Here is a 15,085-nt window from a genome sequence, read left to right as displayed (position 1 = left end):
TGCGCCACCAGAGAAGTCCCCCTATTTGTTTTCTTTATCGTTTGCTCAGCAAACCTCTAGTTGGACACAGATGCCGCCCCCCCCGAAAAAAATTCTCACTCCAAAAAGAAGAGTTAAATCAGCACTGTGTCCATCCGTAATTTGTTGTTTAAAGATGGCAACTGGCCTCCAAGCGCTGAGAGCCAGAATTTGATTGTGAGCTGCGTGCTTGCAATCCCAAATTATTTTGAAAGTGGCCTAGGACAGGGCTTGCATTCCAGAAACACAGAAATAAATAATTAGCTAGATTTTTCTCATGCGAAAGCTGCTCTCCAGGAATCACTTAGTTAATTTAGAAGCTACAACAATCTTTTCAGATCCCCAAGGTAACAATGAGGACGTTGGAACACAAGTTTGTAACTAAAAAAGGAAAACTGGGGGCTTCCCTGGTGGCGCAGTGGTTGAGAATCTGCCTGTCAACGCAGGGGACACGGGTTCGAGCCCTGGTCTGGGAAGATCCCACATGCCGCGGAGCAACTAGGGCCGTGAGCCACAACTACTGAGCCTGCGCGTCTGGAGCCTGTGCTCTGCAACAAGAGAGGCCGCGATAGTGAGAGGCCCGCGCACCACGGTGGAAGAGTGGCCCCTGCTTGCCGTGACTAGAGAAAGCCCTCGCACAGAAACGAAGACCCAACACAGCCAAAAATAAATAAATAAATAAAATTTTTTTAAAAAGGAAAATTAACTTAGCAGAAAGAGAGCCTAGACAGGAATTAGGCCCAGCTTCCCAACTATGTGCCCTTGGCCAAATCTTTATGCTCTCTGAGCATCAATTTCCTCATTATAAAATGAGGGTGACAATACCTACCTTGCATGATATTCAATGGATTCAATGAGGCGATATAAGTAAGTACCCAACAAAGTACATGGCACACTGTAAGTGTCAAAGAAATTAGTTCCCTTCTCCCCACTTTTCTTTCTCTGGTCTATCAGTACCCTCTAATAGAGAAATGGTTATATCCTGTCTAAACAATCTTTTCTACTCCATTATTTCTAGCAAATCCAGTGTGGGTTTCCGGCAAAGTAGGAAGGATGAAATCAGAATGGCCTGGTGTCAGAGACCCCCAGGCCCAAACCAGGACACAGAATCCCCTAAATCTGAGTGGAGAATCTCAGAGGAAAAGAAGACACGCCTCTATAGAATGTTCACGAGAAGAGAACAGCTAGGAGGAGGCTTTTTGGAGAGTATTCTCCTAAAGCAGAGTTTCTGGGTCTCCAGACATGGATTCTGGCCTCAGAGACCCTCCAGGAGACACGCAGAGAAGTCAGTGAGAAGTAGCCTGGAGCAGCAGTGGAAGGCCTTGCTCTGGCTTCGCTGGGTACCAACAGGCAGGCCTCTTGCCCGACTTCCCCTACCCACCGTGACACAGACCTCGGCCTCCCGCATAATCCCCTCCTCCCACCTCAGAACACGGTGACCACAGCTGGGAGCAATTTTGCCCAAAGAGGAGGGTTTGGCAATGCCTGAATTCCTCTGCTCAGGTAACTGAATCCAAAGGGACATTTCTACATCCAAGGAAGCAAACAAACAAACCAAAACCAAAAAGAAGGCCGTACTATGGACTAGATTTCTCAATGTTTCAAAGCTAGTAGCACACTCGCTTCTGCCCTTATGCACATTTCCAGTTACTGGCTGGAAAGGGTCCTACTTCACAATCACGGCCAGTCAATAGGCCACCCTGTTCTGGCTCCTGCGTGACCAAAACAGCCACTTCCCTGGGTTCCCTGCCTCCGGTCTTGCCCCCTCCATCCATTTATCACAGAGCAACCAAAGTTATTCCACTAAACCCAAGTTCCAGGTATGCCACTCGCCCACTTAAAACCTCTGCCAGCACCCCACCGCCCTGAGGATAAAGTCCAGTCCTCACCTTGGTTTAGCTGGTCTCCCCGATGACTCCAGCCTCCTCTCTCACCACTCCCCACCTCCTAAACCAGGCCCCGCAAAACTACCCATGGCTCCAAATGGACTGCCCTCTCTCCTACCACAGGGACTCCCGTGCGCTCCTGGTCCTGAAACTACTGCTTCCAACACTGTCAGCCTCGCCAGCTCTTCTTCAACTTTAGGATCCTGTCCTGACCACACTCGGTTAGGAGCCCCTCCTAGGTGCACCCAGGGCAGCCTCTGTTTTCGCTTGCATCGTTTCTGCCACCTTCTGAGTCCACGGGACCTCTTTCTTCATAGCAGTTTTCCCCAGCATGCAAAACAGTGTCAGGCATAGAGTAAGCCCTCAGGGAATATTTGCTCAATTAATTAACTACAAGATGGGCATGAGAAATAGGGATTCAGGATGGAAGGGTGGTGGCATTCCTGGGCCCGTGATAACCGGTTTCTCAAGCTTGATTAACTGATTCAGGCAAATTGTCCCCAGGGAGGGGGCTCTATGTTCACCACACACTTGTGATGGCCACAAGGACTGCTGAGCTTCCCAGGTGACTCCTGGGACATCTGGGAAAGTGTAATTGAATCTAGCTAGGCTTCCCACAAACAGGTTTAGCTAAGGCCCTCCCAAGGCCAGAGGAACCATGAAATCTGCTTTCTCCCCACCTTCATGCCAAGTCCTAGGCGCTCCCTCTCTAGGTCTTTGCATCAGTCATCCAGGTGGATCACGCTTTGCCAAAATTTAACATAGTTCCATACTCTAACCTTTTTTGTACAGTATGACCTTGCGGAAGCGACTGTTCAAATCTTTGGCCAATTTTTTAAAAAAAAATTTCACTTCAAGTGCCACTGATATTCTAAAATTATTAATACCTAGAGAATACCACAGCCTGCTGAACCGTGATCTTCTCAAATAAGCAAAGATCATTAGTTGCAGAGAAATGCAAACTAAAACCACAATGAGATACCACTGCATACCCACGAGAACTATTGCAATTTTTAAAATTGGGAAGTGTTAGTATGTGGAGCAACTGGCGCTCTCATACATTGCTTGTGGAAATGAAAAACGGAACAGGCACTTTGTAAAATACTCTGGCAGTTTCTTGTAAAGTTACGCACAGACTTATAACCCAGCCATCCCATCCCAGGTATTTACCCAAAAGAAATGAGAGCATATGTTCACACAGAAACCTGTACGTGAACATCTATAGAAGTCTTATATAGAATAGCCAAAACTGGAAACAATCCAAATGTACATCAATTAGTGACTAAATTAAAATGGAGTACTACTCAGCAATAATAAAAAGGACTGCACTACTAATACACGCAACAGCATGGGTGGATCTCAAAAGCCTTATGCTAAGAGAAAAAAGCCAGACTACATACCGTATGAGTCTATTTGTATGACATTCTGGAAAGGTGAAACAATGGGGACAGAAATCATATCAGTGGTTGCCAAGGGGTGGGGGAGAGGACAGACTGCAAAGAACATTGAGTGATGGAAATATTCTACACCATGACTGTGGTAGTGGTTATACATATACTATATACATTTATCAAAACTCATCTAACTGTACATGCAAAAAGGCTAAATTTAACTGTATGTCAATTATATGTCAATAATTTGATCTCCCTCCCCCAAAAAACCTGTGTTCTATGACAATAATTCACATACTCCACAAGTCAAGTCATGCCTTGGAAGACCTAAGTACTGCATAGTGTAAAGCTTGACTATTGTGTGATTCCCTAGGAAGGTAAATAGTGAATAAAATCTTCACCCCCTGTTTATTCCACAAACAACTGCAGCCTTAACTCTGCCAGGCTGCCATCAGCCACAGCAAATATTTACTGAATGCCTATTATGTGCAGGTGCTGTTCCAGACGTTGGAGATTCAGCAGTGAACAAAAGTGGCAAAGTTCCTGCTCTCATGGACCTTCTATTCTAGCAAGGAGGTATAAAACAGACAAATAACAGTGTGTTGTTAAGGCAGTGGGTGATAGGAGTAATGAAGAAAAATAAAGCAGAGTAAGCAGGCAGAAAGTAACGAGGGGTGGGTAACCCCTTTCTTTAGGACAGTGAAATGAGAGTGTGCCATATGCTACTGGCAAAAGGGTCACCAAGTGACAGCTGGGATCGTGAATTCTTTTAACTTTTCCCTAAACCGAAACCTGAAATGTCAGACAGACTCAGTGATGCTGGCAAAAGAAAAAATGTAGGTTCACAGGAAGCCTGGTGCCATGGGGGAAATGACGACCCCAATTAGCACCTACTGCACTGCTCCCCCAACCCCCTTCCTCACCAAAACATTTGGCCCTTTTGAGCTTCACATGTAAGTTTCAAAGAGCGATGAGAAATATAAAGAAGAAAGGACGAGAGAGGAAGAGGCAGACATGCTAGAAAGACAAGGTGGGAGGGTTTTTTCCCACTTAGTGAAGTCAAAAGGAAAAGAGGAACTACATCCCGTGACTGCCTTCTACCCTCCTAGAGCATTAAATCTGTCTACAGAAACGTAGTAAGGAAAAAAACGGCACGTGTTTACACTGCTACCCGAAACTCTTAGTTTGTGCAGTAACCAAGGGTTGGTTGGTCTTTTTCCTTCCTGCAAGAACACTGTGAGCGCGTGAGACTGAGCTTCTGTCAAAGGGTGGGAGCCAACCCTCTAGCCTGCTCGCTCCAGGAGAGGACGGTCTCCAGTGGGGACAACACAGCCGCCGTTTCTCACTGGAGCAGAGAAGTCGGCTCCTCGAGGCAGAAGAGGACAACCTAGCGCAAGGCCATCCCCCAGCTGATAGAAAGAGTTTACTGTGGCTTTGGAGACCCGCTCCCACCACACCCCAATCTTACAGAGAAGCCAAGGCCCCAAAAAGCAAGTGGCCTGCCCAGACTCACCCCCTAGAGTTAGAGCTGGCCCCCAGGTTTCTCAAGAAATAACTTGTCAACAACTGTTCCCACTTTCTCACTACTATATCCCTCCTACAGTTCTGCTTGTTCTTCTGAACACATTTTTCCTATCAGTTCTACCCAAATAGTTCATACACTGCAAATATGCAGTCAGCAACTAATTTTCGTCTTCCAAAACCAGTGGTTTTATGGCAGCTATTCCTCTAAATTTTAAACAAATAAATAAATAGATAGATAAATAGATAAATTTGTGTGTGTGTTCTTCTTTGTTAGACAAATTTCCCCACAGTCACCAGAAGTGACATAGAAGTTGAAACCTGTGACAACAGCAATCAGCATCTCTCCTGACAAAACTGTTTCTAGATGTCTTATCTCAATAAATAACTAGCCGTTAACAAAAGCAGGAGGTGGATTTACGGCAGGATTTAACTATATCACATATGAATTGCAGTAAACGTGTTGGGAGTAAAGCTCAACGAATGGCCTCTTCATGAGATGCTGATGCAAATGCAAGGATCACAGGTGTTGCTGCATCTCGTCTCCAGAGAGATGTAGAGGGTCCTGAAGAATGAAGATATGAAAGCTGTAAGCCCACCAGAGCATGCTTGCTTGGAAAAGGTCTGTTCTTTAATTGCCTCTCTGCGTATATGTCTCTGGATCAGTAGCCACATTCAGGGAAAAGGCTAGTGAAGTTACTGACAGTCAGAAAACCAGGCTGGGACAGGCTCATTGCACCCATGACTGAAGACAGGACACGGCTGCCGTGGTGGAAGGAGGGGAGTCGCCCCGTGGAGTCGCCCCGTGATCTCTCCCAGGCTGAGCCATCAGTTTTATTAAGGCTGAAGTTAATTTGACTGCCTCAGTTTCTTTTCCGGTCTCCAGTTGCCACTGAGCTCTCTACCTGTAAGGTCGTTCATGCTAATCCTGAAATTCTACCCCCTCGCATTCCCCAATCATATTGCAGACCCACAAACTCAGTGAAACTGTCCTTAGTTGCCACTATACCCTTAGAGGCCTGCAGAAAGGCCGTGGGCTGGTACTCAGTGACCCCTGAAACTGTGTTCCTACTTAAACCATAATATTTTAATACTCAAATCTAAGGAGAAAAGAAGATGTAAGAAATCCTCCAAGATAAAAGTCAAGGATAAAAGGAAGCCATTCTATCATTCTCGAAATTCCTGTCATTCTAGAAGAGGCTCTGCTATCACAATACCTGTTTAAAAAATACAGATCCAATGAATTTTATCAATTTTAACAATCTGTAACTCAAGGGGATATTTTTTAAAGTACCAAATGTATCATACTTACTTGATTATTAGTAACGATAAGTTTATAGATAACTGCACATTCTTGTTTCACCCTGAAATATATATTCAATTTCCTGGACAAAAGTATTTGCTAATAGTTAATTTTCAAAATGAGAGTTATGACATGAATACATAAAAACGTAAAGCTAGAAGAGATACATGAATACTGTACAAATTTGTAACAAGCCTTTGAGAAGCATAATTCCTCATGCTGTCAACAATTCTATTTTAAAGGAGATTCAAAAAGTGTAAATCTATTTCTATCATGTCACTGATATTTGGACAACCAAAGATCCTATTTATCACTCTCAACAGTCCAGTTGTTACCAGCTAAACAATCTCAGGACTTCTAAAACTGACAAGATCCACGGTTTCTGAAAGCATATCTGTCCTGTCCCCAAGTTCTTGTTTCATTGTTGTAGAATTATGGAGGAATTCTGACAAAATGTTAGAGATAACCCTTCTTCCCCTGCTGATTTCCACTAAACAAACACAGAGCAAGCTTCAAAGGAAGACTTCAGCAAACAATACAACTATTTGCTTTTTCCCTGGTTGGGGATGTGTAGCATATAGGAAAAATGAACCTTTCTCCTAGAAATGAAATACCTGTCAACATTACATGTCATAGAAAAAAAAATTTTCTCAACCATAATCATAATGCCAAAGCAAGAGGGCCCTGCAGGGAAGGAACTATCAAAGTCACAAACACCCTGAGTGATACAGAAACACAAGCAAGCCCACCTCCATGAGCAATCCTTTATTTGCGGAAAAACTTGACTGGATAATATTCCCTGTTGTTGGAGGAGGGTTTTCCAAGAGAATTTTATGATAAAAGGCTCGGTGACTGTATCAACAAAACAACCACTTTGTTTGGTTTACATCTTGGAAGGGTCAACATCTTCAGATGTTCAACCTTCTCCCAGGCTAAAAGTTTATTTTTTTTGAATTTTTGAATTTTATTTTATTGATTTTTTTATACAGCAGGTTCTTATTAGTTATATCTATTTTATACATATTGGTATATATATCTCAATCCCAATCTCCCATAACAGTGCTCAAAGGACTTGGGGACAGACAAACCCAAATCCCTTCACTGCCTTCTACTTCCTGCAGGCCAATGCCGCTGTGCAGCAAACTTCCCCAGACGTCCTTAACTCTTATTTTCTTGAATTAACTGGCCCAGTAGACAGAAGGGAGGTTTTGGAGTCAGAGAAAGCAGGTTTTGAATCCTGACTCTGCTACTCACCTGCTCTGGGACCCTAGGGGTTCTGAGTCCCTGTATCCTCTCCATTAAATAGAACAAATAATGTATATAAAATATTTAGCCAGTTCCTGGAACAAAGGAAGTATCCAGCAAACGGCAGCTATTACAATGATTAGTGCTGCTGACTTCACAGGGTAAAGCATTCGTCAAGGATGGGGCACAAAATGGGCAGTTTATTAAAGGAATCTCTCTTCTCCCTTCTTTGTCCACAGACGGCACGATTTCCCCCAAGGGCTTTTCCAGAACACACTGGAACTCTCTGCAGTGCCCAGCTCAGTGGGAGATGTGAAAGGGTTACGCTGGTATCCTCATGCCACTTCTGCCGTTGTTGTACCATAAACCCCTGTTTGGGGACCCCACCACCCAGTTATACTATTCTCCCACTCTGGGGGCAGTCAGCTCCTCTGTTCCATGCAGGCCACCGTCCTCCACATCTTTAGCACCCAGCACAGTTTTCTTCCCCAGCCCACTTCCTCCAGCCTCCAGGTCAATTACCTATTTGCAATCTGGGCCTTCTAATTCCTCCATCTCTTCAGCTCTCCCTACCATCTCCTCCAGTGTACCAACTTCTCAGGTGGTCCCTGCTAAACTGCAAGCCATGTGCAGCAAGCTATGGTGTCTCAACATCTTACCATCCTCTGCCACACTGAGCCCAGAGCCCAGAACCACTTGGTGCTCGGAAACATTTATGGAATTTGAAAGCCTCTGAAGTCAGACCTCAGGGATGAGAAAAATTAGTTAAAGCAGGTTCACCACGGTAACATGTCAGAAATGTCATTGAAAGTACAGGTTCAGGTAGCCCAAAACCATGACAAAATTTCCAGCTGTGTTCAAAGAAACACAGGTTAAATAGGAGTACATTTAATTTGGTTTTCCCCAAAGCCACGCTAATTTGTTGGGAAGGACATTCATTTTCATGGACTTATGTGAGCAAAGGAGAACCTGTAATTTGCCAGACCGATGCTCTAGAACCCCTGTAAACATGGCAGCAAACAAGTAAACATGCCAGCTAACAAGAATACCTCCCCTAGGGGCTCAGCCACTAATACAGGACTGTCAGCATTGTTCAGGAGCCTTGAACTCTAAACCCATAGGCTCAAGTCAAGAACTCACTCAATGAAGCATATCAACACCTGGATATAATTTTTCCACCTCAACACTTTATTCCTTTTACTCTTGCCAAAACAAGTTATCTTACTTATCTCCAGGCTCTTTTCCAGTTCTAGTTCATAGAGTATGTGACCAAACCTAGCAACCTTCTCCAGAAACTCCTCTTTCACCAGCCAGCTCTTGAGACAGTGCAGGCACATGTCATGTGTCCGAGATGCCTCTGTCCCTGCAGCCCAGTGAGGACCAGCTGACCAGGTAGGTGAGGATGTAGTCAGGACTCCATGGCAGGCACAGAGGTACAGGGTCTAAGCCCTGCCCTTCCAGCTTCATAAATGAACTCCTTCTCTATAACAACCAAAACAAACCACTTTGCTGGCTGCCTCGTTGAACTAAAGAGGAATAAGATCACTAGTTTAAATTCACCTACCTGTGATTCTGAGAAACAAAAAATGAAGGATGTTAGACTTTTAAAAACAAATAATGGCAACATGAACTCCATTATTTGAGGTCTGGGAGGATGCTCCCAGAGGAAAATGATCTCTATTATTCCAATATTATCATAATTTTGAGTATTCCTTCTAGAAAGTGCTACTGTCATTAAGATCTTCACAAATCAAATATTTTACGTGCCAGATAAAAAAGTGCTTAAGGAAAGATGAAACTAAACTATTGAGTGGAACTCCTGCTAGCCTCTTTTTTCAACTGCGGTTGACACTGGCATTTAAAAATGCACACACTCTCATCTCCCAAGCGACCGTGTGCTAAGTGTCTACATCAGGTGAGCACAGAGTCCCCAGTGGAGCTCCACCTGAGGACAGAGTGCCTTGCTGGTCTCTGCACCCTCCAGGGGCACATCCACTCCCCTCAGTGGAGGCCATTGGGACCTAGTGTCAGACAGCCAAGGAGAAAGCCATACTGTGATCATGTGAAATGGGACTGGAGTTGGAAACTGGAAAATGGCACTAATTCCACTAAATTTGCAAATCCTGCAACAGGACTGACAACTGAATAAACACTACTTGACCAAAGGCTTTCTTTATCTTGAGCTCAAGGTCCTTACTATAATTAACACAATCATTAAAGTTAAAAAAAAAGAAAAAAGACCTGATAAACTGCCTTTAATCACAATTAGTCCTAAATGGCCAAAATTAGCATAGGGTTTTTGTACTTTTGCATAAAGGAAACGGTCCCCAGGAAAGACTCAACCTTTAGGACTTCTGTGGAGGTTTCCTTCTGATTTGAAAGGAAATCAGAAGGAAATTACAACCAAAGAGCAATGTTTATTTAAGAGAGTGAGAAAAAAAAATCCAGTTGAAAAACCTATTAAGATTCAAATTGGACCAACAGACAGAATAAATGAGGTCAGTTCAATATTCAAAGATTCAGTGTCCATTGTAAGCTGAAAGGACAGACTTATAGACCCAATTTCTTTTTTCTCTCCTAAAAGGACACTGTAAATACTACCCTAAATTCTGGTACAGTAGCGAGAAGCTTGGGTTAAAGAGGCAAGAAGCTAAGATTTTAAGTTCCAGTTACTGACTGCTGAGGAGTCAATTTAGGTAAGGCATTCTACCACTCTGAGCCACAGAACAGAAAACAAGCTTTTATGATAAACAGACTGGAGTAGAAGATCTTCTGAGTCTAAGAAAACTGCCTGGAGCTTGGGTTTCAGACACAAGTTTGAACCCCCGGCTCTGCCATTATCGAAGCATGTGAACCAGGAACAAATTATTTAACTAGTCTCTGTATCAGGTGCACCATCTGAAAAATGGGGCAACCTCAATATTTCCCAAAATGCAGGAAAGCTACACAAGATGAATTTAAGCAGTACTTAAATTCCACGTAGAGGATTTTAGGGGATGGACAGGCACAGTATTAAACACTCAATCACACAATGAGAAAATATTCTTTTCAACACTTCTTTAGCCTTTGTAAAAACTGTATTACATTAAGGAGAAAGTTTCTGTTTGGTCTTCTCTTCAATGTCTCTTTAACACGTGCTTAATTTCCCTTTTTTAACAAAGTGAGAGCAAGTCTCAGAGTCAGTGTCTTCAGAAAGCAAGTTTATTTTATAGACAGACTGTTTAAGAAATAATTTGCTTTCATTCTAATTATTTTAAAAATTACCTTTTATTTGAGACAACTGATATCAGTTTTCAATTTAGAGAACCAACATAAAGTTAACTTTAAAAAATATACGTATTGATGATTACAAAAGTGTGAGTCCACTGAAATAATCTGAGGGGCTTACACGCTGCCTACCGCAGGATCCAGTGAGGAGAAAATATGGTAACGCAGGGCAAGGCTTAGCCCACGCCAAGCTCATCTACCCACGGTCAAGGGGCAAAATTTCCGTCAGTGAGGAATCAGAGTAGAGGGTACAGTGCAAACAAAAGCCGACCACGAAGCATGGCTGTGAGATTCCAGAACGATGAGGAGCCAAAAAATAGCAGGAAGGGGTTCTTAAAGTAGAAATCAGAGAAAAGAGGAAAACCCATAGAAGGAGAGTCAGTTAACAGATAGTTACTGAGTCAGACTACATGCGCATCACTGGTGAGAAAATCCAGAGCGGTGGATGCCTCTTAAAGTCCAGGACAAAGCTGTCAAAATGGTCAGAGTCTTAGGTCAAAGAGCCTTGAATGCCAAGCTAAAGATTGTCATGGTGGCAGATCCTTAAAGTCTTTTGACATCTGTTCAGCACCTAGTATTTACATGGTGTTTGAAAAATATTTGCTGAAGAAATGAATTTCAGTTTAATGGTATTTTTTGTACATTAGCCATAGACGGATACACACACACACACACACGCACACACATTTTTAAAAAATTATGTCGTCCTCTTCCTTCCTTCTTCCAGTACCAGAAATCACACCTCACCCCAGCTAAGGTAAACGGCCACTTCCATCCCAAGACCCTGCATCTGGGAATGGAGAAGAGTCTACAGATCAATCTAAAGCCATCAGTCTGTGGGACTTCCTTGGTGGTCCAGTTGGTAAGACTCTGCAGATCCTGCGTGCATGCTGCAACTGAGTCCGCATGCTGCAACTAAAAGATCCCACATGCCACAACTAAGACCTGGCGCAGCCAAAATAAATAAATAGAGACAGATAGATAGAGAGATAGAGAGATAGAGATAGATAGATAGATAGATAGATAGATTTTTTTTTAAAAAAATAAAGCCATCAGTCCGGGCCTTTACATTCTCTCTGCCTTTCCAAGGAAAGCTGCTGCTTCCATCAATGCTGCCTTTTATGTCAAACTTGGATCATCTAAATACCAGATCCAATTGAATTCAAGCTGTCATCCCCTTGGGGACTTGCTTCTTCAAGAAAACAAGCTTGGCTTGACTCTTGGCAAAAACTATTCCCAACCTGGCATCCCACAGAAATTTTGCAAAGCAAGTGTAAATAGGGATATGAAACCCAAACAACTTCTTAGCAGTTCCTTCCCTCCTCCCATGCCTGCCCCAACCCTGAAAACTCTTGCTCCTTTTTTTTCCCCTTCTTCTTCCTTCTAGTCCTAATCTACTATGATCTCTGAAACAACTAATTCAGAGCAATGCTTTAGAAAACTTTGTGTCTTGCCCATCTACCCCCAGTGAAAGTCTTCTGAGATATTTAGAAATATTTTCATAAGGTTAGTCCAATTTTCATCCTTTCTTGGAGGATGAATGAGTCTTAAAAGTCAGCTTTTTTTTCCCCTATCATGTATTGGCTTAACAAGACTGCAGTATAAGAAGCAAAACCTATACTCAAAATGGAGATGTCCAGAATGGAGAGTCCAAATGAATATTCTCTTTCAGAGAGATTCTCCAGATGCTGAGTCGGAAATGAGACAAATGTCTCACTATGTCTCACTACATCATGTTTGTTCCATTGAAATTTATTGAGATCAACCAACCCCTCCTTCCCTTGCATTTCGGATGAAACTCCCCTTTTGGTTCTATGATTCAAGTCTTCATCCACCTAATGCAGATTAAATAGGCAATTCCAACACCCTCAGGCTTCTACCTTCCTCTCTTCCCACCATCTTCTTTTCTTCCATCATCACTCTCATCAAAACACTCATAAAAAAAAACAGAAACAAAACAAAACAAACAAAAACGCTCTTTATGCATTCCCTGGGTATTTCCACTCCACCTCTCAAAACCCACACGATCTGTTACACTAATGCTGAGTTTGTCCCTCAGGACATTTCTCTGGGCAGCTCCAATCAAAGAATCATCCTTTTTCCTGAATACTGACACAGAGTTAAAGGACGTAAAAGCTTGAATGGCTCTTTAAAAGTCACGTACTCAGCCTCTTTCATCTCATCAACCAAGAAACTATATCTCAGAAAAGTAAAATGACTTGCCCAGGGTCACATGACTCCTTAGTGTGTTTCTCAAATTACATGTAGAATATAATTACGTCAAATTGTATGTAATTATATGTAAAATTTGGAGTGTACATGCCTGTGTATATTTTTTCTTTAGAGAGAATCCATAGCTTTCATCATATTCTCTATGTAGTCAAAAATCCTCTCCCAATAATTGATAGCCACTGATTAGTTTTTTATATACAAAATTCTTCCTAGGAAGTGTCCTGGACTAAACATCAGTTATCATAAAACATCTTGACTTCAAGACTAGCCAAATAAAATGTTTTGACTTCCAAATGCTTCTTGGAAGTTGGATTTGGCATAGAAAATGTTGAAGTTCTAAACAAATACACACACACACACACACACACACAAAATGAATAAAGGAAAAGATCCTATACATAAAAGGTTATTTTGGGTTTTTTTGAAAATTAAATTCTATTTTTAAGTAATTAAATTCTAAACTACTTAGTGAATTATCTCATTCTTATTTTTAAAAAATAAATTAATGTGCAAATAGAAGTAGTTTAATGTGAAATGTCACAGACTACAGCACTTTCTCAAATCACAGCTGCCTCAAGAAGAGAAATGAAGCTGAATGGAGTCAGAATTGTTTGTTCTACAAGTAAACTGGCCTAGGTACATACTAATATTTCTCAGTGTGTCATAAACCTAAACTTAACTAGAGTTTTTCCTCATATAGTTCTATGTCTAGAATACATGAATTTAAAACATTTTATAAAATGGTTTTTGTTTTTTGTTTTTTCAGAAAAAGAATCTTTATTTCCAAATGAGCAACTAAACACACAATGGACTCAAATGGCATGTTCCTAAAATTTTCAAACCAAATCCATTTACAAGGCACAGCTTGTCTTGGAATATTTCTGATTTCCTTAGTAAGCACCTTGGTATTACATAAAGGCACTATTTCATACCTACTATGGTCTACTAAAAAAACAAGCACTTTCTCATCAACACACTTTTTTTCTACTTTTGATCAATACCACTTCAAAGTTTTTTTAGATTTTACCAAGCATTCTAAGCCTTTTTCAATATTTTCCATTGATAAAAAAGAGGTTTTTTTTTACTTCTTTAGTAATTAATATTGTTAAATCTGATAAAATCTTTTTATTTTTAGATAACTTAACATAAAATGTCCCACATTTTGAAACATAAAGTATTTCAGCCTTTTCAAGTTGTCCAGGTTTTAACTCTTCAAAAGGAATATTAACCAGCTGTTGGTAGGATAGTTGAAGGATCATAGAACCTTCATACTCATTTGATCGTCCTTTCTTCATTTCTTTATCAATAGGGCTCACCTTTTGAGAGACAACCTTAGGCATTTGCAATACTGTTTTCTGTAGTTTCGAACATACTGTCCATTTAAATAGTTCATTAATGACACATTTTTCATCACAAATTATATTTACTTCCCATTTCTGTTCATGCTTTTTCAAAAACTCACAAGAAACTGTTTTACTACTTACTCTTGAAGCAAAATAATCCACAGTTTTGCTGTCCCATATTTCATCAGGCTCATTCCACTTTACTCCACTAAGGAAAGAATGAATTCCTAGCTTTTCTGTGATTATCCCATCATTTTAATTCATCTTTAGAATATAGAAAACCAACATTAGTTCCCCATTCTCTTTGACTTGTTTAAGTCAGCATTTATTGAATCCCATTCCATATCAAGGAGGGTGAATTAAGGACTAGGAAAATGAATCAAAGCCCTCCTGGAGAAGCATACACTCAAGAAGAAGACAAATAAATGTTAACTATAACAACAACAACGAAAACAACAACAAAAATGCAATTAAACCCATGACATGAATAGTGCTGTGATCCAATCCTATGGGAGCAAAAAAGAAGGGGATAATTCATTTTAACTCTGTGTTGGCAGGAAGGTGTGAATTCAGGAGAGCTTATGAGAAGGATGGCATTTAAATCAGGTCTTAGAGTAGATTTTCAAAATGGAAAAAGACAGGATTTCAAATTTTCTTTTGTTTTAGGAACCAAGTCTGATGCTCCTCAGAGTAAATGATCTTTGCTTTAATACAGCTTATCGACTCAACAGAATGCAGAACAACCAAAGGCTCTACCTGAAAGCAATTTTACATATGAGATTCTCTTCCTCTGGCTTCAGATATTTCCAAAATGTGCCTCTTTAACAACACCTATGCTGGTTACCTACTCAGGGAACTATTTGCAGTCGGAAATATCCA

The 15,085-nt window shown here is 41.4% G+C and overlaps 1 protein-coding gene across 6 annotated transcripts in view; it reads right to left on the bottom strand.

Annotated features, from left to right (window-relative positions):
• The window catches only part of ABCA1 (ATP binding cassette subfamily A member 1), a 179,917-nt gene that overhangs the window by 121,156 nt on the left and 43,676 nt on the right, over positions 1 to 15,085 (bottom strand). Inside the window, exon 1 of one of the 6 annotated variants that reach the window (XM_082471168.1) lies at positions 8,024 to 8,076. The exons of the other annotated variants lie outside the window; for them this stretch is intronic. The gene's annotated coding sequence lies outside the window, so the exon portion shown is untranslated. Of the gene's footprint in view, positions 1 to 8,023; positions 8,077 to 15,085 lie in introns of those variants that run through there. 6 annotated transcript variants of the gene reach the window in all.

Source organism: Balaenoptera physalus (assembly GCF_965194825.1).
Source record: "Balaenoptera physalus genome assembly, chromosome: 7".
NCBI lineage: Eukaryota > Metazoa > Chordata > Mammalia > Artiodactyla > Balaenopteridae > Balaenoptera > Balaenoptera physalus.
The sequence above is the reverse complement of the archived record's forward strand: the minus strand, read 5'-3'. Positions and strand labels throughout refer to the sequence as shown.